The sequence below is a fragment of the Bombina bombina genome, chromosome 1, assembly GCF_027579735.1.
Source record: "Bombina bombina isolate aBomBom1 chromosome 1, aBomBom1.pri, whole genome shotgun sequence".
Classification (NCBI taxonomy): Eukaryota; Metazoa; Chordata; class Amphibia; order Anura; family Bombinatoridae; genus Bombina; species Bombina bombina.
This window is the reverse complement of record NC_069499.1, coordinates 696109398-696136766: the sequence shown is the minus strand read 5'-3', so window position 1 is coordinate 696136766 and position 27369 is coordinate 696109398.

Below are 27369 nucleotides of genomic sequence, written 5' to 3'. Positions count from 1 at the left end.
TGTAGTATCAAATAACCATATACATGCCCAATAAGCCAATGAGATGTTCAGCACCGATAAGGGAGTATCCAAATATTCACCAATGATTACAGAATAGAGGTGGGCTTATCACTTGATAAAAGCCTCATGCAAGAGGAGCAAAAGGGTCATGCTACTGAATTTTGACTGGACTGACAACCTGCTGCCTTTGGAACACAGTCTCTATAAGCAAATATGGGATAACCTTTCTTTATCCATAATTGCAATACCTTTCATATGAGGTGAACGGATTTATCTGAAAAAGTTGAATCTTTCAAATTGGTTTATTTGTAATGTATACGGCTGCTCTATATTTTTAATGTTTTAAATCAAGGTATTCTAAAACTATAGATAATTGTAGCTGTGAATTAGAAGGAGATTTATTCTTATATTTAATATTAATTAGACCAAGGGTAGTAAGTATACTAGTATTAAATAGTAATATTTAGAAAGATTTTTTGTATTTTAAATCATAAGTTAATTACAGTTATTGCTATATATATTTTAGAATTTGTTTTATTGTGGCTGAAAAAGAGGTTATTCCAGGCCAGACATATTGGCATATAAATTGGCTGTTGCCTTAATAATATATACAATTTCTGGTGTTTTGATTGAAGTTATATATAACCATTTGTGGGCTAAATAGCTTAATTATACTTCCCTGAAAGGTATCTCAGATTTATTGAGATTTAGTAAGATTTGTGTGAAGTATCTTGTTATATTGTTTATTGGCACTGTTAAATTAGCGGTCCATATTCTGGTATTTTCATTGTGATATTTGAACAAGTGACTCATTGTGAGTAAGGTTAATTTTTAGAGGTGCATTTTATGATCTGCTTTGTACAGAAAATTGTAACGGAATAAGCGTGCATTATTGATTCATAATCTATTTTTTACATAAATGTAATTCAAGGTGTCTATAACGATAACTATTCAAAAACTAAGGATTGAATATTAATTATTAATATTTAGAATTATAGGATATACTGACATTTTTATTGGAGGCATAATAGATATATTGTTACGTTAATACATTTATAATTGGTTGGCAACTGCTAAGATAAGTTCTCCAACATTTTACTGGAGATTACTGCTGATATAATAATACATTATATTAAACACCTAGTATATACTAACAGTACCTAGAATTGATGAAGAATTGATGCTGTTATAAAGGCAAAGGATGGTCACACCAAATATTGAAACTATTTAGATTTTTCTGCTGTTTATTTACTTTGCATTTAGTTAATTGGTAAAAAATAAAATATTACCATTTCTGTTTTTTAAAGCATTATACTTCACAGCATTTTTCACACCTTTTGCACAGTAGTGTATAAAATGTCACAACTATATACCACAACTAGCAAGCTCAACAAATATACATGTGATGCACATTATAAGACTACAGTGAATTAACTCTGTCTAATATAATGTGGGTTTTTATCCCTACAATTTGCAGGGGGAAAAATGGTAAGCAACATTTGATGTAACTTTTCTACTGGTAATTAGAAATATCGTACTTATACTTTTCTAATTTACATAGAAATCTAATAAATATTTCTACTTTTTGTCTGCCTAAAAACACAACTAGACTATGAGGTGCAATCATTCTAACAATAAATAACCAACCCAGCTATCTGGTATTTGGCATACCTAGAAAAATAAAACAGATTACAAATATTATAGCCCCTGCTCCAGCATTAACATTAATAATTATACATTTTTATTGTGATGAGAAAAGTTTACATTTCTGTTTTAAGCTCATTAAATACTTGTCTTAAAGGACCAGTCAACACTGTACGTTTGCATAATCAACAAATGCATGATAAGAAGACAATGCAATACCACTTAGTCTGAACTTCAAATGAGTAGTAGATTTTTGTTAAATAAATTGCAAAGTTATGTCTATTTCCACTCCCCCTGTACCATGTGACAGCCATCAGCCAATCACAAATGCATATACGTATATGCTGTGAATTCTTGCACATGCTCAGTAGGAGCTGGTGACTCAAAAAGTGTAAATATAAAAAGACTGTGCACATTTTGTTAATGGAAGTAAATTGGAAAGTTGTTTAAAATTACATGCTGTATCTGAATCATGAAGTTTAATTTTGACTTGAGTGTCCCTTTAAGAATGCCTGTGCTATGACAGAAAATTACTTGCGAAAGAAGATTAATTCTTTGCTATTTAAATCTAGTATTTATTACTATAATTTAACAAATATTTTATATTTATTTATTTTGTTTATTTAAAGGGACATAATACCCATATGCTAAATCACTTGAAAGCATAACTGTAAAAAGCTGACAAGAAGATATCTCCAGAAAATCTCTTTTTAAATAAGGAAGATATTTTACCTCAAAATGTCTTCAGCTCACAATAGTAAGAGCTCTGGTAATAGTTATTCTTTAGCTACTGTCCAGCTGCAAAAAACAATAGCTTGTGAACTCATGAGATTTCACTGATATCTCATTTGATTTCATAGTAAACATCCTTAAACTGAATAGGGAAATAACATTTCTGTGGCTGCACATGCCAGATGCACACTACCTTGCAAATCCTGGGACTAGTATCTCTTTAAAATGGGGTGTGAATACTTAGGAAAATTTGAAGTATTTTTTTTTTTACATAGAGATGTTCAGGTGATATTTTCTAGTCAGCTTTTTTACAGCTGTGCTGCATCACTTTCAAGTGCTTTAACATTTGGGTATTATGTCCCTTTAAATTAGGAGTGCACAAGTCATTTAAAGGTGTTACAGAGGTTACTCTAGAAACACAAATATAATGCACACTTACGAGTAAGTCAGGTCAGAATTTGGGGTCTTAAGGTGATAAAATAAATATAAATAAAGTATACACTGCAATTACAATTATGTATTAAAGGGACATGGAAATCAAAATTATATGTTCATGGATCAGTAAGAACATGCAATTTACCTTTGTTGTCAATTTCACTTCGTTCTTTTGGTATCCTTTGTTAAAAGCATACCTACATAGGCTCACGAGTAGCAATGAACTACTGGGTATTGGTGGCCACACACATATGCCTCTTGTCATTGGCTCACCAGATGTGTTAAGCTAGCTCCAGGTAGTGCATTGCTGTTCTACTGCTTTAAATCTAGAGTGCACAGGACATGGAAATGTTTTACAGAGTTTACTCAAGTGACACTAATATTATGCATATTTATAAGATAGTTATATCTGGATTTTGAGACTTTAGGAGATGCAGTAAGAGGCATCATTAAGAAGCTAACAGTTAACAGTGGATCTACTGGTTCTATATTTGTTTGTTAACAATTTCTTTGGAGAAATTCACTGAAAAGTTTTATACTATTTTTGCTTTGATGACGTTACTATAGTATGTCCATTTGTGGTGACAGGATCCCTTAAGAGTAGGAGTTTTCAAACCTGTACTCAGGCCTCCCTAACAGACCAGATTTTCAGGATATCCAAACTTGAGCACAGGTGAAATAATGAGCTGATTAATAAACATTGTTATTAACTTGCTCTCAACTAAGGTAATCCTTTAAAATCTAGTATGTTAGGGAGGTCTGAGGACAGGTTTGAAAACCCTTGCTTTAGAGTTAAATGGGTACCGTGTGATTAAGTTAAACACATTTTTATATCACAATTATACTGTTCTGAGGGCATTTGCTACAGTGCAGAGTAAGTGTGCTTCCTAAAAATATCAGCTAGTGAAGTGACACAATATTAACTTGATTTATACATAATAGAACATATGTTTAGTGTTTTAGTACATCATTAACAAAGTCATCAATACCACTCATGTCATTAATTATACCAAAGTACATTTGCCTCCATTGTCTTGTAATAGGCTTGTCAAGGGATTTAAATTAGACATGTTTAACATTATGGCGTTATGCGTATACAGCTCTAGTGGCCAATCGCTACAGGCTCCCATGAGCAGCTGAAAGTGAGAAAGTAGTAGTCATCAGACTGTAGCTTCCTAACCAGTATACCAGCTATTAGCGGGTGGATTAAATCATCCGGGTATGTTTAACCCCGTACCTGCACGCCATTGGGCTAGCGTGAGCAGGTGACAGCATTGCACAAGCAAACGCTTGTGCAATGTTAAATACGGCAGCATATTGCTGCAATACACTGCCCACATTTTGTGATCCCGGGCGGACAGGTTTGCTTGAGCAAACACTGTCCGCCTGGCTGATGATAGATGGCGGCCTACAAGTTATTATTATTATAACGATCGTATACAAAGTTCCTTATTATTTCTTCAGCTGTGTAAGAGATTTTACACTTTTTCTTTTCAAAATGGCACACAGATAAAATAAAATATACATTAGTACTTTAGCACTTGCAGTTACAATTATGTTTTAAAGGAACATGAAAATCAAAATTACATTTTCAAGGTTCAGATAGAACTTGCAATGTACCGTTGTTGTAAATGTTACTTCATTCTTTTGGAATACTTTATTAAAAAGCATACCTAGGTAGGCTGAGGGGGAGTCAGCTGGTTATTCGCTGCTACAGAGATATGCCAGCTGTCACTGGCTCACCGTTCATCTGTCTCCCAATAGTGCACTGCTTTTCTACTGCTTCGCAGGATTAAAGTTCATAGTTTTATGCAAGCAATGGTGCAATAATACAATTTTCTATTACATAAAAGTATCTTCTTTTGGCAATCTTTAAATTAATCCACATCTCTCAATTCCCTTCAAATGCTGTATCAAGAGGCGTGCGGACAAACTCCTCATCTTGAGAAGTTTTGCACATGCCTTTGCTGCATATGGGCAGCAGATCTGTTGGTCCACTGGCCGTATGCATAATTACACACTCCGATGCACAAGAGAAGGATCTGTCAATTACCCTGAGTGAACAAGTTTAGGGTGATTTCTCTTCGCCACCTCAGAGGTGGCGAAGAGTGTAAGAAGCAGCGGTCTAATGACCATTGCTTCTTACTTTGCGGGAAGCAGACTCACCCCGCAAGGGCACCAGGTCAGCTTACGCTGCTTCGTACATAGAGCCTCTGGTGTTTTTCTCCCAAATCATACCACTAGCAGGAATTTTATTTTCAGTTTAATACAACAAAAGTTAAGAAATAGAGAATATTTTTTTCTTTATCTCTGACCTTTTAAATACTGCATAATGCATTAAGAAATGCTAAAGTTCACTATTTCTTTACATTGCTGTCATCCTACCTTTAAGAATGGTTTGAATATTTAATGATAGATCTGCATGAATAAAAATGTATATGTGTCAGAGGCAAAAGATGTGTTTTCTTACCTTTGTGCTTTTCTTTTTAAATTCAGCTATATTTTTAACTTTTATGTCTAACTATAAACCAATTCTTAATATAATGAAATAAACTGCATTATTAATTAGATCATTGTAATTCTTACGAATCTCTCAAATGTTGAAACATTTTGATGTTTCTATTCAATCTACAAGCTGATATTGAGCACTTTATAGAAGGTATGGTTTCATTTTTGGAGTAAAAGAAATGGAAAAATTAAGTACTGCAAGGTCAAGTCTTGTAACTTTTAAAACATCATATACAACCTTTAGACGTAATTAGAATTGCAGCATTTTGTGAGTTAAAATAAAATCAGATATGGGACAGGTAATCTAGAATTATTGCACAGCTACAAAGTCAAATTAAAACTTATTTAAAAAAAAATAAATATAATACAACATTGACAGTTTAAATAGAAATTATAGTCCATAAAAATGCTGCTGAGATGCAGGTTTAATAGCGTGTAAATTAAAGTAAGGATCAATTTGTTACATCAAAAACTGGATGGGTTTTCGAATTCTGCACTTGCATATAATTAAGATCAACTGCTATAGTTGAACACATAAGATAATATTCTCTTGAAATACAGATATGTTTTCCTTTCTGACAGGTGCAATGGAAGCTACTTTATATCATTAGAAAAGAGAAATAATTTGTACTTGTTTTTACCAACAAAACCATATTATACTTTGACAGCAAATTTTGCAGCAACAATGTTTAATTAGATTAACTTGGACTTCATTTTAAAGAGTTAGCAATGTTTGCAATCTCTGATAGTATTGTATTTATGCATTTACACTGATATGAAAAAGAGGGGACAAAGCACACAGGGCTATATTACAAGTGACGTGGGTTTTTTTTGCGCTTTTCGGGTTGTGTTCATATTACAAGCTCCAAAAAAACATATTTTGTCCTAGCATCAACCTGAATAGCGCGAAAAACAAACTTACATTTTTGCGTGCACGTGCATGTATTCACCAATAGAGATGAATATAGAGAAAAAATGGAAAAAACTTGCGAGATCACGCAAACTCCATCTCCTTTTCGCATTCCCCATAGAAGTCAATAGAAAAAAAAAATGCTGAAAAACAAACACCCATCGTGCAAACAACATAGCATATTTGCATTAGTAAATGGGAAATATTTACAGTAAATACATAGTTAAAATATTTATTAAATATTAATATTGCATAAATATGTTGTATCATGGTTGTATCTACTTAATGGCAAAGGGCTATAAAGCACTTATATATATTAATGTTTTTGTATGTGTATATATGACTGAAAATATATATATAAACATATAAATACATTAATATATATATATATGTAAACACATATATAAACATATCTTTTTACATACAAATACATCTTTAGCAATTTATATGTTTGTGTCTCAATGTTAAAGTCATTTCCCTACCTTTTTTTCTAACAACCGAGATCTCAAATCTTTGAGCCCTTATAACTTTTTTGTGGAATGTTTTTTAAATATTTTTTATTAGACTGTTAATATTAGTGTAAGTGTACTTTGTAATGCATTTTTGAAGTGTTTTGTGCAACTTTTTTGTTTCAGAAAACAGTTAACCAAAGCTCTGAGATCACGTAAAGGATTGATGCGTAAAGGGTGATTGCGTTAGCGCAATCGCAATTTCACTCCACTTGTAACATCAGCAAAATGAAAATGGCTTGCAAAAACATGATTATGCTAGCACAAAACCGTTTGTGCCTCACTTGTAATCTAGCCCACAATATGAAATCAATTGTTAAATTTTATTGGTAATCCATGTTTATTACACGCATATTACATCAATAAAAGGATCTGACGTATGTATTCTGGACATGCGCACATGCCCTTCATCCCAGATTTATTCAGTACATGTGCTTCTGATATCACTACTATAGTTTACAAGTGTAAGGCTATCAAATACTTACCTGCCTGAACCCCAGGACATGTTAAGTTGAAGAAGGATAACTCATCCAGAGAGCCAAGCTGTGCTATCTCCTGCCTATGTCTGGATATGTTGAGGAGGTCCTGCACTAAGGTTAGTGCAGTGTTGAATAAAGAGGTTCCTAAAGTTATAGTGGCATGGAAAGAGGGGTGCACTAATTTTAGCTCATTTCTAATACAAAAAGACTCTGTGACTTATACTAAGAATAGCACTATTTGTGAGTGAATATTCAGAAATGACCCTGCAGCAGTGTTAGTGCCAAAGGATCCACATGAAGTGTTTAAAGACAATTGAAACCAGTATTCTGTGCTTGGTTTTTTACTTCTAAGTAGTCCTAATGTTTTTGCTCATGTTCCAGACCTTTTTGTTTGACCCGTTCATGCCTACTGGTACTGGACCTTACTTTTGCCTTTACCTTTACTTTATATTTTTAACTGATGTATTTGCTGCTAAGCCCTGGATTTTGTGACTTGGATTATTCTTCTTGTGCACTGACATCTGCTTTCTTCTGGATCACCTGGTTCCTGATCTTGGCGTGTTCTCCAATATTACCTCTGGATACTCCCTGATTTCTGAGGCTTGGTCAAGTACAACCTTCCCTTTTCTGTGCCCATTAAAAACTACTGGGCTTATGAGGTTGATAGAAAAAAAAATTGGTTTGCTTTGTTATTTATGTTATTACCCTATTTAAAGGGATATGAAACCCAAATTTTTTCTTTCAGGATTCAGATAGAGCATGCAATTTTAAGCAACTTTCTAATTTACTCCTATTATCAATTTTTCTTCATTCTCTTTGTATCTTTATTTGAAAAAACTGGAATGTAAGTTTAGGAGCCGGACCATTTTTTGTTCAGCACCTGGGTTGCACTTTCTGATTGCTGAAACAGTTAACCAGAACTCTGAGGATGCAGTAATAATTCTAGCATGAGTGCGCTCAAGCGTTTATGTTTACTTTCAACTTGTGATACAAGTGCTAATCCTGATGCACACAAACACCCGTGATAAAACTATTCCCCCGCAATAAAAATCCTATTGCAACAGCCAATAGGATTTTTTCACCTTTAATTCCTATTGGCTGATAGAATTCTATCAGCCAATCGGAATGTAAGGGACACCATTTTGGATGACGTCACTTAAAGGGAAACTTCATTCTACAGCAGCGATCGGAAGAAGAGTATGCTTCGCGCCGGATGTCTGGAAGATGGACCCGCTCCGTGCCAGATGGATGAAGATAGAAGATGCCATCTAGATGAAGACTTCTGCCCTCTGGATGAGGATGGATGTCAGGTCTTCGAAAACTGTAAGTGGATTGTTGGGGGTTAGTGTTAGGTTTTTTTAAGGGTTTATTGGATGGGTTTTATTTTTAGCTTAGGGTTTTGGGCAATGTCCGAATAAGGGCAATAAACCTTTGTCCTTTTAAGGGCAATGCCCATCCAAATGCCCTTTTCAGGGCAATGGTTAGCTTAGGTTTATTTAGATAGGTTTTTATTTGGGGGATTTGGTTGGGTGGGTGGTGGGTTTTACTGTTGGGTGGTGTTTGTATTTTTTTTTACAGGTAAAAGAGCTGATTTATTTGGGGCAATGCCCCGCAAAAGGCCCTTTTAAGGGCCATTGGCAGTTTACTGTAGGCTAGGGTTTTTTTTTGTTTTTTTTTTGGGTGGGCTTTTTTATTTTGATAGGGCTATTAGATTAGGAGTAATTCATTTTTATTTTTGATAAAAAAAATTTATTTTGTGTTATTTAGTGTTTATTTTTTTTGTAATTTAGATAATTGTATTTTATTAATGTAATTTATTTTATTTGATTATACTGTTAGGTTTTATTCTAAGGCATGTTAGGTTTTATTTTACAGGTAACTTTGTATTTATTTTAACTAGGTAGTTAGTAAATAGTTAATAACTATTTACTAACTAGTCTACCTAGTTAAAATAAATACAAACTTATCTGTGAAATAAAAATAAAACCTAAGCTAGCTACAATGTAACTATTATTTATTTTGTAGCTAGCTTAGGTTTTATTTTACAGGTAAGTATTTAGTTTTAAATATGAATTATTTAGGTAATAATTGTAAGTTTAATTTTGATTTATTTTAATTATATTTAAGTTAGGGGGGTTAGGGTTAGAATAAAAAGGTGTGCGGTACACCTATTCTGACAAGACTTGTAATAGCAGTGTTAGGCGAAAAGCATCATTATGAAGCATAACGATGCTTTTTCACTCATAACACAAAACTTGTAATCTAGCTGCATATTAGGGACACCAAGGAATTTGTAAAGGAGTCCGCAGTTACCAGACATCATAATTTGTTTCACTTGACTAATGTTTTCAATATGAAGGTGAAGGATATAGACAGAGTGATGCTTCCACCTAGAGGTGGTGACAAATATAAATTGTTACAGAAGCAAGAATTATATTGGATTTATAGATTGAGAACCATAACTACTTTAGGACACAACTGAGAGTGGGATATAAGTTATTGTATTGAATAGTCTACTTAATATATGTGTGTATATGTGTACATGTGTATACATGCATACATATACAGCATATTTGGTTAATTTCTCTGTTTTCATAAGACCAATTCAACATATTGATTATTTATTTCTATGTGCACACACTTAAATATTGAGGTTGGTTGATCAATTTGTTTGATATAGCTTCCCATGTGAACATATAATATTGTGTGTGGGTGCACACACAGAGATTTGTTTGCACTTGTTATATCATTTGTTCCTTTAATATGGTATTAGTATTATCTATTTGAATGAACTTACTAATTCATTATTCAATGAAATATAACACGTGTTTAATTTTCTGTTTTCTTGTCTTATCCTTTTTCATTGTATTTTGGAACTTATACTGTTTGTATATATATTAACCAAGAATGTTTTTAATTGTTGCTTGATTGCAGGCTGTTGTCTTCCCTTTAAATAGGGAGTCTGTGCAGTGTGTCGTTTCCTATGAGTAAGTGCCTGCTATGGCACAAAACTAGTCAGGATGGCTATGACTATGTACTTTATATTTTAATTTTGTATGAATAAAGCTATTTGATTTTAACAGCCCTGTGGTGCCTCTTCACTGTGCTGCTGTATCCCCCCTCTTTTTAGTTAGGGTTAGGTTACACAGGCATTATTTAAAGTATTCCTACACAGAAACCTCTTTTGTTTAAGTGAACACACTGTCTGTGCTGTATAGGGGCCCTTCAAATACAGCTCCCCCCTCTGCTGATAGCACTGACAAGTTGTGATGTCAGTGGACTTTTGCTGAAGCTTCGATCCCCATTATTTCCTATGGGCGAGTGGCGACACATTGCAACTTATCGGGAATTCACGGGTCAGCCCCCTTTTTTGAAATATATTGAAAGACGAACTATGAGTCTGGTCAACCAAAGCAGATAGTTTCTCATCGGTCTGTTGATATCGGGGCCTAAGTTTTGTCATAGTGGATTCATTGATTGAAATCTAGTTCACTATTTTCAGAGTGAATTGTAAAAAGTCAACACAATTTAGATATTTAGTAATAGCAAGTTGATTCAAATAATTATGAGGATAGATGAGATAGGTACATTTTTTTAAAACTTAATTTAAATTATAACTTGAATCAGTGAAATCCCTTGATTTTGTGTCTTCAAATGAAAAGCTGATCTTGGATTTTATCTTCACTTTATCTAAACTTCTGGCATTTGCCTTAAAATTAATATTTTATTACTATTTTCAGGCATTGACCAAATGCATATACTTTTTGTTATAAAACTCCTGATTTTACCCCTATAGGTGTATTTATCAGCAGCAGTTGCCACCAACGGGTTACGTATTGTGACTAGGAATATTAAAAATTAATAGCAGTATAAATTTATTTTTAACAATATTGTCAATTAATATAGCAGAATTTTGTCAATACACTCCAGTAAGATATAAAATCTCTGTAGTGTACCCCAAAATAACACTATTGAGATATCTATACATTGGACAACAAAATTATTATTAAAAATTATTATTTAATCTCAATATAAAATATTCCTAAATTCTGACCAGTTAATCTTTATATACATGTTGATTATATTTATGGTGTAACTGAATATCACCTATGACCAGTTATATCTAGCAATTTATCAATACAATTTTAAAATATAAAACAGGCCATATAGATATTTAGATAGATATCGTCTATTATCCAATGAATGGACAAAATATTTTTATAATAATAAACCTTTACTCAGAATTAATTAAATACCAAATATTATCATTAAAACTTTACAATTACAATGTGTAACTAGCCAGTAACACTAGACCAATGCCAAAATATGGATTACTAACTTAACAATGCTTAGTTAACAACAACCAGAGATTTAACCACAATAATAAATGCAATTTTTTAAATATATAACAGTAGCTCCAAATTAACTTATGACTTTAAAATACAAAAATACTTCCCACTTTAATAGTAAATTGCTTAATGCTAGGTATGATTATTTATGGAATACACAGGTCTCTAAAATACAAATTATAACTATAAATTGCACCTTTAAATACAGCTTTAATTAAACTACCGCTATAGAGACTACCTTTGATTTAAAATATTAAATATATTTAACAATCGCTTATAAATATTTGAGAGTTTCAGCTTTTCAGAGTTTTTCCAAAGTCATTTGTGAAGGTATCACTATTTTGCATACAGGGTATAAGAGGTATATCTTTCTTTCCACAGAGAGTTGTTCCAAGTCAGGCCCCAAACCAAAGTGTCTCTTTGTGTCCCTTGCAGAGTGATTTTGTCTCTCACAGACTCTGCCTTCTTTTCTAAATAATTCCAGAAAATTATCTGGTTACGACATTTTTATTATTGCTTATTTAATATATATATTTTATTTGAAGCATTCGTTAATAAAGTATAAGAGTATGGACTCATATCTATGATTATAGTCATAGGACAATTTATCTTGTATGTATCAGTCATATTTGTAATCTCACTGGAATACCAGATTCCTGAAGCAAAGAAAAATAAATGTAGTGTTGCATATATTTTAAATAGGGCAATACAGCTGTTCATTTAATATAAAAACATTGCACATCTGTGGATATCACTTCATTTAATATATTATATAAACCTTAGACACATCTTAGATCTATTTAAAAGAGCCCATTTATATATATTTATCAGTAACTACTATATTAATTAATATAAAAACTATATAGACAATTGGTTTAAACTTTAAATCTTTAAACTCTTATGCTTTCAAATTACACAGGTTAAGATATTTCTTCTGCTATATTCAATAGAGAAAGAAAAAATGGGTGCATATGCTATTAATAAAGAAAAATCAAATAATCTTGCTAATCTAAAATCTAAAATCTAGAATATAAAATTAGAATATAAAATGTATAATATTTTTTTAAAATAAAAAATCTTGATAGTCTATTATGCAATTACTATTTTTGGTGTGTAATATGCACTAGTAGGATCTCTTATTCTTATTCTATTCTATATTCTATAAAGAAGCATTTGATACTGAGCTTATCTTTTTTGTATAAATATATTCAATAGAGACGCATGTCTGCATTTTGTATATTTGAACACAAAATTGAATAATTAAAACTTAGATGATAAGGGCTATATTCCATGAGAACCTGTGTAACTTCCATTATTCTAGAAGACAGACCGTCCACTTCTTCAGGCAGGAAACTCCTTATATGAAAGTACAAACCTGAGAATGCCATGTGGTAAAAATCCCTTTGAAGTGGCCTGCCTTCACTATTTGAACAAATGTTTATTCCCTTTGTCTTTTGAGGCATCCTGTCTGTGAGGTGTATCTGGTCACAGCAGGCATTCTGAAGTCAGTACAGAAGTTATATTTAAAATAGTTTCATATATAGATGAATTAACAAACATAATATCTATGCACATAGCTTATAATGATATCTCACCTTTTGCATGACACCCTTTTCTGAAATAATACAAATGTATTGATTTGGAGTTTAACCACAGCCACCAGTTGTTGTTTTTTTAACTGCTACAGAGTACTATTAGTTTTCACAGTTTTTTTAAAGCTTCCACAATAACATTAAAAGTGTTTTAGTACAGGCTGGCTTATTCAAGCCTGCAGTCAAATGTCAAAAAGCAGTATTCTTACAACCGCAGAGGTTGCAAATGTAAAACAACCCAGATTTATCAATCTGGTATGCCTGAAAAGAACTTTTCTTGTGCAACTGGATGCACAAGAGCAGGGCCAAGGCTGTATGATCACTTACTTGCGCTTTGTTAAATTCAGGCAGCAGATGCTTTGTCGGAGGTACTGAAAGTATGTGGACATGTTATCTGTCTGAGAACTTGTATGCACATACCTTAATAAATGTCTGCCATAGTTTTCCATCTATTTTATGCTTCTGTTAATTTCCCTAAGAATCCATAAAAAATACACGTTTACTTTACACCCTTTCAATAACAATTTAAATCCATTAGGCTTAGGGGCATATTTATCAAGGTCCATATGGAGCTTCTATCTATCTCTATTGGGTACTTATAGAGCGTGAACTAATCACCCATGAGGGTCTCAAGGCACTAAGGGAAGAGGGTAGGAGGAGGGGGGAAGAGATGGGCGTTCAGTCGAAGAGCCAGGTTTTGAGGTCCTTTCTGAACTTTCTAAGGTTGGTGGATTGTCTGAGGTACAGCAGGAGGGTGTTCCATGTCTTTGCTGCCATGTGGGAGAATTATCTTCCGCCCGCTGTGGATTTGCTGATGTGGGGGATGACTGTGAGTGCTTGGTCGGCCGATCCGAGTTGTCTGGCGGGGGTGTCGAAATTCATGCGGTGGTTGTTGTATTCGGGTCCGATGTTGTGTAGGGCCTTGAATGAGTGGGTAAGGAGCTTGAAGGTGATCCTCTTGTTGATGGGGAGCCAGTGAAGGTTGGTTCCTTAGTTGTTCGGTTATGTGGCATTGACAAGGGATGTCGAGAATGAGTCTGGCTGAGGCATTCTGGATACGTTGGAGTCTCTTTTGGAGTTTGATGGTGGCACCTGTGTAGAGTGCATTGCCGTAGTCCAACCGGCTGCTGACGAGGGCATGGGTGACTGTTTTCTTGGATTCGGTAGGGATCCACATGAAGATATTGCGTAAAGAGTGGAGAATGTGGAAGCATGTTGAGGTTATGGCATTGATTTGTCGGTCCATGGAGAGTAAAGAGTCCAGGATTAAGCCTAGATTTCATGCATGGTCAGTTCGGGTCGAAGGGTGACCGAGGGCTGTTGGCCACCAGGAGTCGTCCCATGTGGATTTATTGGGTCCGAGGAGGAGGACTTCGGTTTTGTCTGTGTTCAGTTTGAGCCAGTTGTCATTCATCCAGGCGGTGACTTCTGTCAGGCCTTTGTGGACTTTCTTTTTGGTGGTGGTGGGATCTCGGATGAGTGAGATGATTAACTGGGTGTCGTCGGTGTAGGAGATAATGTTAAGGTTGTGGCATTGGAAGATGGTGGCGAGAGGGGCCATGTAGATGTTGAAGAGGGTGGGGCTCAGCGAAGAGCCTTGCTGTACACCGCAGTTGACTGGTGCGGGTTTGGAGAAGAAGGGTGGGAGTTTGACTTTCTGGGTCCTGCCTGTGAGGAAGGAGGTGATCCATTCCAGGGCTTTTCTGCGGATGCCAGCATCATGTAGGCGGGTGCAGAGGGTGTTGTGGTTGACAGTGTTGAATGCTGCTGAGATTTCTAAGAGGATGAGCGCAGTGGTTTCTCCTCTGTCGAGCATGGTGCAGATCATCTGTGGCAGCAAGGGTGATGGTCTCAGTGCAGAGGTTTGAAACTGGATTGGGAGTTGTCCAGGGTGTGGTTGGCCTCAATGTGGTCAATAAGTTGCAAGTTGATGGACTTCTCTATGACTTTGGCTAGGAAGAGGAGTAGAGAGATGGGGCTGTAGTTATTCATGTCCGTGGGGTCTGCTGAGGGTTTCTTTAGCAGGGGTTTCAGTTCTGCGTGCTTCCAGACATCCAGGAAGATGCTGGTTTTGATGGAGCAGTTGATGGTGCGGTGGAGTTCAGAGGCGATGGTGCTGCTTGCTTTGTTGAATATGTGATGGGGGCATGGGTCTGAGGGTGGGCCGGAGTGGATGGATTTCATGATTCAAAGGGTGTCCTCTGTGGTGAGGGGGCTCCAGATAGTCCATGTAGGGTGGTGAATTTGGGTGGGGTGTTGATGGGTGTAGGGGGGCGGGTGGCGGAGGTTGAGTTATGAGGAGTGAAACTGTCATAGATGTCTAGGATCTTGTGGTGGAAGTGTGCAGCGAGGGTATCACATAGGTCCTAGGAGGGTGGGATGTTGGTGGTGTCGCTGTTGGGCTTAGAGAATTCCTTGATGACTGAGAACAACTCCTTGCTGTTGTGTGTGTTAGAGTTGATTCTGTCTTGGATGGTTGTTTTTTTGGCAGTTTTTATGAGGTGGTGGTGGGTGGTGATTGCTTCCTTAAAGGTAGTTTTTTACAGAAGGGTCTTGCTGGATTTCCAGGTTCTTTCCAATTGTCTGCAGTGGCGTTTGGAGTCCTTAAGGACCAGGGTGAACCAACTGGCCATGTTGATGGTTTGGTGGCTGGACGGTTTCTTGAGGGGGACGAGGGTGTTGGAGCAGTCTGTGGTCCAGCGGTGGAGGTTGTGGGTGGAGGAGTTGACATCTGTGGAGGTAGGTGGGGAGGATTTGTTTAGGGTGCAGTGCAGTTGGTCTTGTGTGATTTTGTTCCAGTTTCTGCAGGGTGGGTGGTAATGCTGGAGGTGGGTGGTGGGTTTGTTGAAGGAGAAGTGTATGCAGTGGTGGTCAGTCCAGAGGAGTTTGGTGATGTGATTGACTGAGATATGGTTTCCTGCAGAGAAGATTGGGTCGAGGGTGTTGCCAGCTGCGTGGGTTGGGTAGTTTGCAAGTTGCTTCAGTCCGATGATCGTTGGAGTTGTCAAGATGGAAGTTGAGGTCATCGAGGAGGATGTAGTTTGTTGAGGCGAGGGCATTGGGTGCAATGTGGTCGGTGATGGAGTTGCAGAAGGGGGGACAAGTTCCAGGAGGTCTGTAGAAGAGGGTACCGTGGAGGGTGGTGTTGGGGTTGATCTATATCTTGATCCCTGTATTTCCGGCGTGCCTACTGGCTCGCCGGAAACAGAAGTTATGAAGCAGCCGTCTAAAGACTGCTGATCCATAACCTGTCCACCTGCTCTGAGGCGGTGGACAGAAATTGACAGAAATCAACCCGATCGAATACGATCAGGTTGATTGACACCCCTGCTAGCGAATCTGCAGGGGGCGGTATTGCACCAGCAGTTCAGAAGAACTGCTGGTGCAATGATAAATGCTGAGAGTGTATGCTTTCGACATTTATCGATGTGCAGCGGACATAATCCGCTATATCGGATCATATCTGCTTGCACCATTATAAATAGGCCCCTAAGACTATTTCACAATATTCCTAGAATATGACCAGTTTTAATTGTATCAGTTATTAAGATCCTGTACTAATGTCCCTAGTAAGTAGTGATATGGGTATAGTGTATCAGATTTTTTTTTTTTCTTTTTACGTACATCATGGAGGATCAAATAATATATTAGGAAACTAATAGCACAGTACAGCTACTTACCCCATTTCTGTCAGTATAACTTGTCCTTATTATAATAACTATGATTAACGTTCATGTTTAAAATTCTATCATCCTTCCTCTACATTCTGAACTCTTGAAACAGAGGTATGAACAACTTAGAGACATGAACGATTATATCTGTTGATGGAACAGTTATGCTTGATATAAAAAAAGCTTCTCAGTCTAATGGTCTGGATTGTTACTACTTTTGTTGTATTACTATAAAAAAGTTTTATATAAAGTAACTTGTTTGTAATGCCATTTATTTATATGTGGAATATTGGAAGATAAAGTATTGCAAAAGTATTTCATGCAATCTGAATTATGATTGACATTTTTGTTTCACTACTCTCACTTAAAAATGTTTGTGTATTTGTGTTTGCTTTGAACCACACTGTACTATTGCTTGCAGCTTTAAATAAATAAATAAATAAATAAATAAAATGATCCCTGCTATTATAACCTAATAAATCATGCATGATTCTCAAACAATTAAACTGAATTAAGTTTGTTAAATTAGAATGGCTATTTAATTTAAAATTAAATATTCAGCAGAAATTGAATCATTTTTGAGCTTTGGAGATTGTTTTACCAAAAATGCTTATTAAACATTATTTTCCTTTCTCTTCCATTTGGTACTTGTATAATTTATATGTCAAAGACATTGTATGCAATAAAACATAATGGACACGTCAATTCTTCTCCAAGCCAGATAATTGGAATGTATTGCCTAGTGTTGGAATTCATCACATACAATAATTTAGCAAATATGCCAAACTGAAAAACCTGGCATTTGATACAAAATATGTTCAGTTTACAGGCAGGCTTTAAGCTACTGAACACTTTCAATATATCAGAAGTTTTTTTTACAGGATCTACATGGCAGATAAATTTAGTAAATGTGAGTTTTAACTGTTGTTCTGGAGTAAACAGCTTCTCAAAACAATCACAGTAAATCGTCTAAATGTCAAAACCGGTAGAAGGTATTTGAAAGAAGAGAAATTACATGAAATAAAGAATGTTCAAGCTGGGAATGTCTTTTATTTTTGAATATGATTGTTTAGCTATAAAGGACAACTAGAATGATGTTAACTGCGTCAAAAACAAAAGAAAATCACTTTTTTTTTTTATAAATGTTGTATCCAAAATTTAAAGGCATGGGAGTTTTTTACACAGTGCATACATTTATCTAAACAGTAATACTTGTAGGTCTCTAGCTATAAAGTTTAGGAATACTGAGAGGTAAACAAATCTGACCTGCTGACAGAATTTCCTGGCTGCTCTTTTTCTGATAGTTCTTTTTCCTGTACCTTGCTCTTACGCAGTTTTGTCTCAGTCTCAGGGCCGAAGATCAAAGGATCACTGCATCCCATGAAAATGTTTTCATCTCACAATGGGGGAGATTACAAGTTCTGCGGTACAGCTTTACCGCTAAAAAAAATGGCCTTTGAGTGCAGAAAGGTCAGCTCACCGGTATAACAAGTTGCGTTTTGGAGGTAATTTGTATTTTTTTAATGTAAAAGAGCTGTTAAACATAGGGCAAGGACCTACAAAAGGCTCTTTTAAGGGCTTTTGGTAGTTTAGTGTTAGATTAGGGAGTGTTTTTATTTTGGGGTGGCTTTTTTGTTTTTTTATAGGGGTATTAGATTAGTTTTAGTTTTTTTATTTTGGATAATTTCGTTTATTATTTTCTGTAAACTTCGATTTTTTTATTTTTTGTAATTTTAGAGTTTTTTATTTTGTGTAATGTTAGGTTTTGTTATTGTTTAAAGGGACAGTCTACAATAGAATTGTTATTTTTTTTAAAAGATAGATGATCCCTTTATTACCCATTTTGCCCAACCAACACAGTTATATTAATACTAGTCCTAAAGCCCGTTCACACGGGCCATTTTTTCCAGACAGCGGTCCCAACCCTTTCTCTCTCCCCCTCTCTTTTGTGCTCTCTCTCCCTCTCTTTTGTGCTCTCTCCCACTCTCTTTTGCGCTCTCTCCCCCTCTCTTTTGCGCTCTCTCTTGCTCCACCTCTCTTTTGCTCTCTCTCTCCCCCCTCTCTTTTGCTCTCTCTCTCCCCCTCTCTTTTGTGCTCTCTCAACCTCTCTTTTGTGCTCTCTCCCCCTCTCTTTTGAGTTCTCTCCTACTCTCTTTTGCGCTCTCTCCCCCTCTCTTTTGCGCTCTCTCTCGCTCCATCTCTCTTTTGCTCTCTCTCTCCCCCCCTCTCTTTTGCTCCCTCTATCCCCCTCTCTTTTGTTTTCTCTCCCAACTCTCTTTTGCTCTCTCTCCCCCTCTTTTTTGCGCTCTCTCTCCCCCTCTCTTTTATGCTCTCCCTCTCCCCCCTCTCTTTTGCGTTCTCTCTCTCTTTTGCTCCCTCTCTCTCCCCCCTCTTTTGCGCTCTCTCTCTCCCCCCTCTTTTTCGCTCTCTCTCTCCCCCTCTCTTTTTATTTTTAAATTAATTTATTTATAATTCAACAGTGTAAACAAATTAAACAATCATATTTGACATTTTCAGTTCACCTCGCAGGGTATCTTAGCTAAATACAAATCATGACATATTTGCGATATTATGAACAAAAACAACACTAAACAAGCACATTTTTCTTTGACTGTGATACAATATCAAACAGACCAATACTCTTTTGGTTGAGATATAAAAAAGAAAAAAAGGCACTTTAAATTGTATCCATAATTAGATCCTTTACTCCTGGAATCAGGCTTCGCTGTTGAAATATTTAATCTAAACTAAAACAACAAACAGAAGACACAAAAAAAAATAAGGGAAATCCTCCCCCCCCCCCCCCCACCATCACGTATATCTTATCCCTCTCTATAGAGAGATATCCAGTCAGATGGAAAAAAAATTGCAAAACTAGCTCAACAAAAGAATTTGAGTTCAAGAAAGGGGACAATATATGTCTTTGAATATTAATTGGGTAAGACTTAATTATTGGAAGCCAGCCATTTAAAAAAAGTTTTTTTTTTCCCGAGACTGTTTGTAATTGAAAAGATTCAAAGATAATCTGTGACTGAATTTCCTTAAGCACAACAGAAAATGTTGGCGCTAGGTGTGCTTTCCAGTTCTTGAATATCAAATGTCTTATTATCAATATAATAGTATTAACAACATTATGACATACACTAGAGTACTCGAATTGGCTAAATAAAAAGAAAATACTGTCTAGGGTGAATTGAATTGGAAAATTATAAAGATTAGAAACCCAGAACCCTATGTTTTGCCAGAATTGATATATCTTAGGGCAATACCAAACTATGTGCTAGAAAATTAATATTCTTGTCCCTCCAAATTTGGAAGGCCTTATTATGACTTCCTGGTATGAATTGTGGATTCCCTGTAATAGTGAGACATTTGAAAAAACTTGGGTCTATCTCCTGGAGAGAACAACAGACTGTGGATATTAATAGGTAATATTTTAAGGGGGCAATGTAAAATTGCCTTTAACGAAAACGGGGAACAATAGAAGCTTTCAATATCAAAAGAAGAAAATGCATTAGACTCTGTAATCCAATCTATAGCTATCTTGATCATTGCTGCCCAATTATAACATTTGATATTGGGAAAAGATAATCCTGACGATTCCTTCTTTAACATAAGGCTATCCAGAGATATCCACGGCTTTTTATTACCCCAAATAAATCTGGACATACAAGAGTATAATTTCTTCAGATCTTTATTAAGTATAAAAACAGGCACATTTTGGAGAGGATAAAGAAGTCTAGGAAAGATAATAGTTTTTATTAGGTTAACCCGCGCCTTCAAAGATAGTGGAAAAGACATCCAGAGTTCTAGATCTGATTTAATGTTATCAAATAATGGTATGAAATTCAGATTATACAACTTTTTAGGGTTTATATGAAATAAAATGCTCAAATATTTAATAGAATCCACAAATCTAAAAGGGATTTCTTGGAGACTACTAGCGGATTTTTTAATCCAAAGAAGTTCACTTTTTTGGAAATTTTACCTATATCCTGAAAATGAGCTAAACTCTTCAAGGCAGCTCAATATCAGGGGGGATAGACTGTCTAGTATCATTAAGAAACAGCAATAGATCATCAGTATAGAGTAATAATTTGAGTGTCTGTGAGCCCAAAACTATACCTTTGATCTTATCCCTTAATTTGATAGCTAGTGGTTCTAGTGCAATGTTGCATAATAGGGGCAACAAAGGAAATCCTTGTCACGTACCTCATTTCAAAATGATCTTATCTGATAGAGCATTATTAATCAGCAAAAAAGAAATTGGAAAGATATAAAGTTTCTGGCTAAAATGTATAAATTGATTTTTAAAGGGACATGCCACCCACATTTTTCTTTTATGATTTAGAAAGAGAATGCAAATTTAAACATTTTTCTAATTTACTTCTATTATCTAATTTGCTTTATTCTCTTGATATTCTTTGATGAAAAGCATATCTAGATATGCTCACTAGCTGCTGATTGGTTGCTACACATAGAAGCATCGTGTGATTGGCTCACCATGTGCATTGCTTTTTCTTCAACTAAGGATATTTAAAAAATGAAGCAAAATAAATAATGGAAGTAAATTGTAATGTTGTTTAAATTTATATTCTCTATCTGAATCATGAAAGAAAGATTTTGGGTTTAGTGGCCCTTTAAGACCAAATTTAGCAAGCGCATTGAATAGATAATCCCACAATATAGAATCAAAAGCCTTTTAGGCATCAAGAGTGAGAATTGCTATATCCTGTGTAAATTCATTTTTAACCTTATCCGTTTTATGCAAATTCCAACAATAGTCTAGAAATGTCGCCACACTTCGAATATGTCTAGCAGAATTTCTAGATAGCATAAAGCCTACCTGATCTGCGTGAATAATTTTCTCAAGCAGCACAATAAGCCTTTTAGCAATTATTAAAGATAGAAGCTTATAATCTGTATTTAATACAGAGATTGGTCTGTATGACGCTGGATCTTCTGGATTTTTTCCTTTCTTGAGAATTAACGATATATTAGCTGCAGAAAAATATGAAGACATAGGTTCTTTAGAACAATAATAAAAATTAAATAATTTACCCAATGTTATATTCAATTCTTGGGCTAATATCTTATCAAATTCTGCCGGAAGACCATCTGGGCCTGCTGCTTTGTAAAGTTTAAGCCACTCTACTGCTGCACAGATTTCTTCCTCTGTAATTGGAGCATTCAGGGTTAGAGAGTCCTCCTCCGCAATCTGGGGGATCTGTAGATTCCGCCAGAAGTTAATGACTATCAGGTTCACTGGCTGTATCAGAATAAAGTAATTGATAAAAATCAAAAAAGCCCTTACTAATCTCCTCTGTTTCAAAGAATCCAGAGTTGCCTATTTGTATAACAGGTATATAATTCCTTTTCTTTCTATTTTTTTGTAAGATAAGCAAGATATTTCGCGGAACAGCTATGAAATCCCCTAAAATGTAGATTAGTTTTTAACTCTTGTTCCATAGACTTTTGTTTAAAGAATATAGCACGTGCCTTTCTAGCTTCAGAATAACTTTTCCAATTTCTAACTGATTGCTGATTCAAGTATTTTCTGTATGCGTTTTTTACCTGGTTAGTATATTGAATTTCTGATGCACGTTTTTTCTTATTTAAAGTAATCAGATATGCTTTGATTTCACCACAGAGTACCGCTTTAGCGGTCTCCCAGAAAATTTCAATTTTATTAAAATAATTTATATTAAAACCACTGAAATCTCTCCACCTTTGTTTGAACCATAGAGAAAATTTAACATTGTTAAGCAAAGATCGTGGGGAAAAAAATCTGGCAGTTTTATTCTCATTTCTATTAGCAAACATAAGTCCGAGACAAATAACAGCATGGTCTGAGATTGAGATATCACTAATAGTTGTACTTACTCTTTGAATAGATAAGGATTTGGAGATTAAAAATAAATCAATTCTATAGAAAGTTTTAAAAGCTTTAGATTCACAGGTAAAAGGCCTGTGAGTCTGGGTTCCAACATTTCATTGTTTAAAGAGCCTTGCACTTCTATTATAGCTTTTTAGATTCCTACACGAAAGTCTAACCATTATTGGACAAGATGTTAAATTGAAGTCTCCACCCATTATAATGTTTTCATTAGCCAAAGGAAACAATTTATTTTCATTTTTTTCCCAAATCCATGAGAGACTATATTAGGGCCATAAATGTTACATAGGACATAATTAATGTTATTGATTACTATCTTTAAAATAATAAACCGAGCTTCAGGATCGGCTTCAACATTAATAATAGAGAACTTTAAATCTTTATTGAGTAATATTACAACTCCACATTTTCTATTGAAGGAAGGGGCCCAAATAACCCTTCCTACCCATTTAATCTTAAATTTATCGGATTCTATATCATTCAGATGCGTCTCCTGCAGAAAAGCAATATCTGGTTTATCTTTGGCTAAACGTTTAATAATAAGTTTGCGTTTAGCCGGGGAACAGATTCCTCCAACATTCCAGGACAAGACTATAAGTTTATTCATAACACAGTTAATACACTAATGTTGATCTTGCGAGGTGAGGGGAAAGGGGGAGGGGAGAGAAAAAAAAGGGAAGAAAAAGAAAAAGAAGGGAAAGGAGAAAGAAAAAACGTAAGTATAAAGGTATAGTTACCAGTATGTCTAATCACCTCGATTCTTCAGTCATGAGGATAGAGCTCCGGGAATGACTTCCACCGCCACCCTGCGTTCTTACCTTCCAGCGACACTTGGCTTTGCGAGGGGCCGGTCCTAAGCAGCTCTTTTCATTTCGGTTCTACGCACTGCTTACTTTTGCAAAAGTAGCTTCCAGACGTTTCCATCTTCCGTTTTCGGGATATCTTTCAAGGAGACACGTGAAAGTGATGCACTATTACAGGATGCTGTATCTGCTGCAAGCCAAGCCGGCTGATGCGGGCTTCTCACACCGGTACTATGCGGCCCAAAACAGGCCCGGAAAACACTTTGAGCCACGGGGCAAGTGGCGTGGGGAGTCAGATGTTACATGCTGCAAACACTATTGCAGCCGTCGAGGAGCAACTGATTTGCAATTCTCCGCCCCCAACAGGAAGCCTTAAAAAACCTTCCCCCTCTCTTTTGCACTCTCTCTCTCCCCCTCTCTTTTGCACTCTCTCTCCCACCCTCTCTTTTTTGCTCTCTCTCCCCCCTCTCTTTTGCGCTCTCTTGCCCCCTCTTTTTTGCTCTGTCTCTCTCCTTTTTTTTGCTCTCTCTCTCTCTCCATCCCTCTCTTTTGCTCTTTCTCTGTATCCATCTTTTTTGCTCTCCCTCTCCCACCTCTCTTTTGCTCTCTCTCTCCCCCCTCTCTCCCAATAGGATTGAGCTGGCATTCTATTGGCTGTTCTAATCAGTCAATAGAATGTGAGCTCAATCCTATTGGCTGATTGGATCAGCCAATAGGATTGAAGTTCAATCCTATTGGCTGATTGCATCAGCCAATAGGATTTTTTCTACCTTTATTCCGATTGGCTGATAGAATTCTATTAGCCAATCGGAATCTAAGGGACGCCATCTTGAATGACGTCACTTAAAGTGATATGCATTCCGAAGAAGACGTTGTTTGAAGAGGATGCTCTGCGCCGGATGTCTTGAAGATGGAGCCGCTCCGTGTCGGAAGAATGAAGCTAGAAGATGCCACCTGGATGAAGACTTCTGCCCGTCTGGAGGACCACTTCTGCCTGTCTGGAGGACCACTTCTGCCGGCTTCCTTGAGGGCATCTTGCCGCTTGGATGAAGACTTCTCTCGGTAAGTGAATCTTTCGGGGTTAGTGTTAGGATTTTTAAGGATGTATTGGGTGGGTTTATTTTTTATGTTAGGGCTTTGGGCCTGCAATAGAGCTAAATTCCCTTTAAAGGGCAATTCCCATCCAAAAGCTTTTTTATTTTGAAGGGCTCTTAGATTAGGTTTAATTAGTTTAAAGATCTTGTAATTTGTGTTTTATTTTCTGTAATTTAGTGTTTATTTTTTGGGGGATTTAGCTAATTCAATTTAATTTATTTAATTGTATTTAATTTAGTTAATTTATTTAATTGTAGTGTGGTGTTAGGTGTTATTGTAACTTACGTTAGGTTTTATTTTACAGGTAAATTTGTATTTATTTTAGCTAGGTAGTTATTAAATAGTTAATAACTATTTAATAACTATTCTACCAAGTTAAAATAAATACAAACTTGCCTGTAAAATAAAAATAAACCCTAAGATGGCTACAATGTAACTATTAGTTATATTGTAGCTATGTTAGGGTTTATTTTGAAGGTAAGTATTTATTTTTAAATAGGAATAATTTAGTTAATAATAGTAATTTTATTTAGATTTATTTAAATTATATTTAAGTTAGAGCGTGTTAGGGTTAGGGTTAGACTTAGATTTAGGGGTTAATACATTTAATATAGTGGCAGAGACATTGGGGGCAGCAGATTAGGGGTTAATAAGTGTAGGTAGGTTGTGGCGACATTGGGGGCGGGAGATTAGGGGTTAATAAATATAATGTAGGTGTCGGCGATGTTGGGGGCAGCAGATTGGGGGTTAATAAGTATAATGTAGGTGGTGGCGGTGTCCGGAGCGGCAGATTAGGGGTCAATAAGAATAATGTAGGTGTTGGCGATGTCGGGGGTGGCAAATTAGGGGTTAATAAGTGTAAGATTAGGGGTGTTTAGACTTGGGGTTCATGTTAGGGTGTTAGGTGTAAACATAACTTTAGTTTGCCCATAGGAATCAATGGGGCTGCGTTACTGAGATTTATGCTGCTTTTTTTGAGGTGTTAGACTTTTTCTAAGCCGGCTCTCCCCATTGATGTCTATGGGGAAATCGTGCACAAGCACGTACGACCAGCTCACTGCTGACTTAAGCAGCGCTGGTTTTGAAGTGCAGTATGGAGCTCAATTTTGCTCTAAGCTCATTTCTTGCCTTTTAACGCCGGGTTTGTAAAAACCCATAATACCAGCGCTGTAGGGAAGTGAGCGGTGATAAAAAACTGCACAGTAGCACCGCACAGCTCATAATGCAAAACTCTATTTTTTGTAATGTTAGGTTTTGTTTGTTTCTGTAGTGTTAGGATTTTTTTGGTTTTGTAATTAAGGTTTTTTTAGTTTTGGTATCTTTTATTTTTTTAAATAGTAATGTTAGGTTTATTTATAGTTTAAGCTTAGGTTTGTTTTTGTTTTTTCACAGGTAATTTTTTGTTTATTTTAAGGAAGTTATATTATAACTTTAATTTAAAGTTAGCAGGTGTTAGGTGTAGAGGTTAATAGTTTAATTTAGTTTGTCACGATTTGGGGGGCCGGCGGTTTAGGGGTTAATAACTTTATTTAGGGTTGACGATGTGAGGGGACGGTGGTATAGGGGTTATTACACTAGGGGTTTATGTTAGGGTGTTAAGTTTTTAAACAACTTTCTTTTCTCCATAGACTTCAATGGGGAAGGTGTTAATGCGATCGCATTTCACAATCGCAGGTGTTAGGTTTTTTCCAACACTTTTTCTCTGTTAATCTCTATGGGGGAAAAACGTGCACGAGCATGCCAAGTCAAAACTTTTTTGTGCAGTATGGGGCTTAACGCACCATACCGCCAGACAAAAGAAAGTTTTTGTGTAACTTGTAATGGCTGCGGTATAGAAGTAGCGGTATGGCCCCATTTTGCATGGTGTGTATGCTACAACTATACCGCACAACTTGTAATCTTGCTCAGAGTTCACACAACTAAAAATGTTCTAAAAAATGTGGGCTTCACACCACTAAAAATTTTCTAAAAAATGTGGGCTTTACCTTGTTGTACAGAAAATTGACAAGCATTAAAGTCTCCAGAAAGTAGTTATAAACAAGGAACTACCTGGAGGCCCACCTTTGTTGTTGGTGGGTTTGTGATGGTAGGGAGAAGGAGAGGGATGGGTGGTCAGTGGGCAATGCTAGATGGTATTCGGGTGGGATCAGGTCATGCCGTGGACAAGGCCTGCATGGAGCTGAAAGGAGGCTGAGGAAAAATTACTCTCTCTTCCCCCTCTCTTTTTCTCTCTCAGCCCCTCTCTTTTTCTCTCTCTTCCCTCTATTCTGCTCTTTCCCTTCTCTTTTGCTCTTTCCCCTCTATTTTGCCCTCTCTCCCCCCTCTCTTCTGCACTTCCCCCTCTTTAGCTCTTTCCTATCTCTTTTTGTCTCTCCCCCTCTTTTTCTATTTCTCTCCCCTCTGTCATGCCGACCACGCCCCCGCCATGCCCAACCACACCCCCGACCATGCCCAGTCATGCCCAACCACGCCCACACTTCCGGCGTGCCACGCCCACTTTTGCAGCAAACACCAGCATGGATTATCAGGTAAGGCCAGGTGTGTTTGTCCTCATGCTGTCTCTACTGCGCATGACAGCTTTGGACAAACACACTTGGCCTTTTATATAATAGGATACCTTTTACCTCTGTGATTACCTTGTATCTAAGCATCTTCTGACAGCCCCCTGATCACATCACTGTAACTATTGAGTTGTATTTAGTATTGTGTTGTGCTAACTCATAAATAACTTCCTGAGCGTGAACAC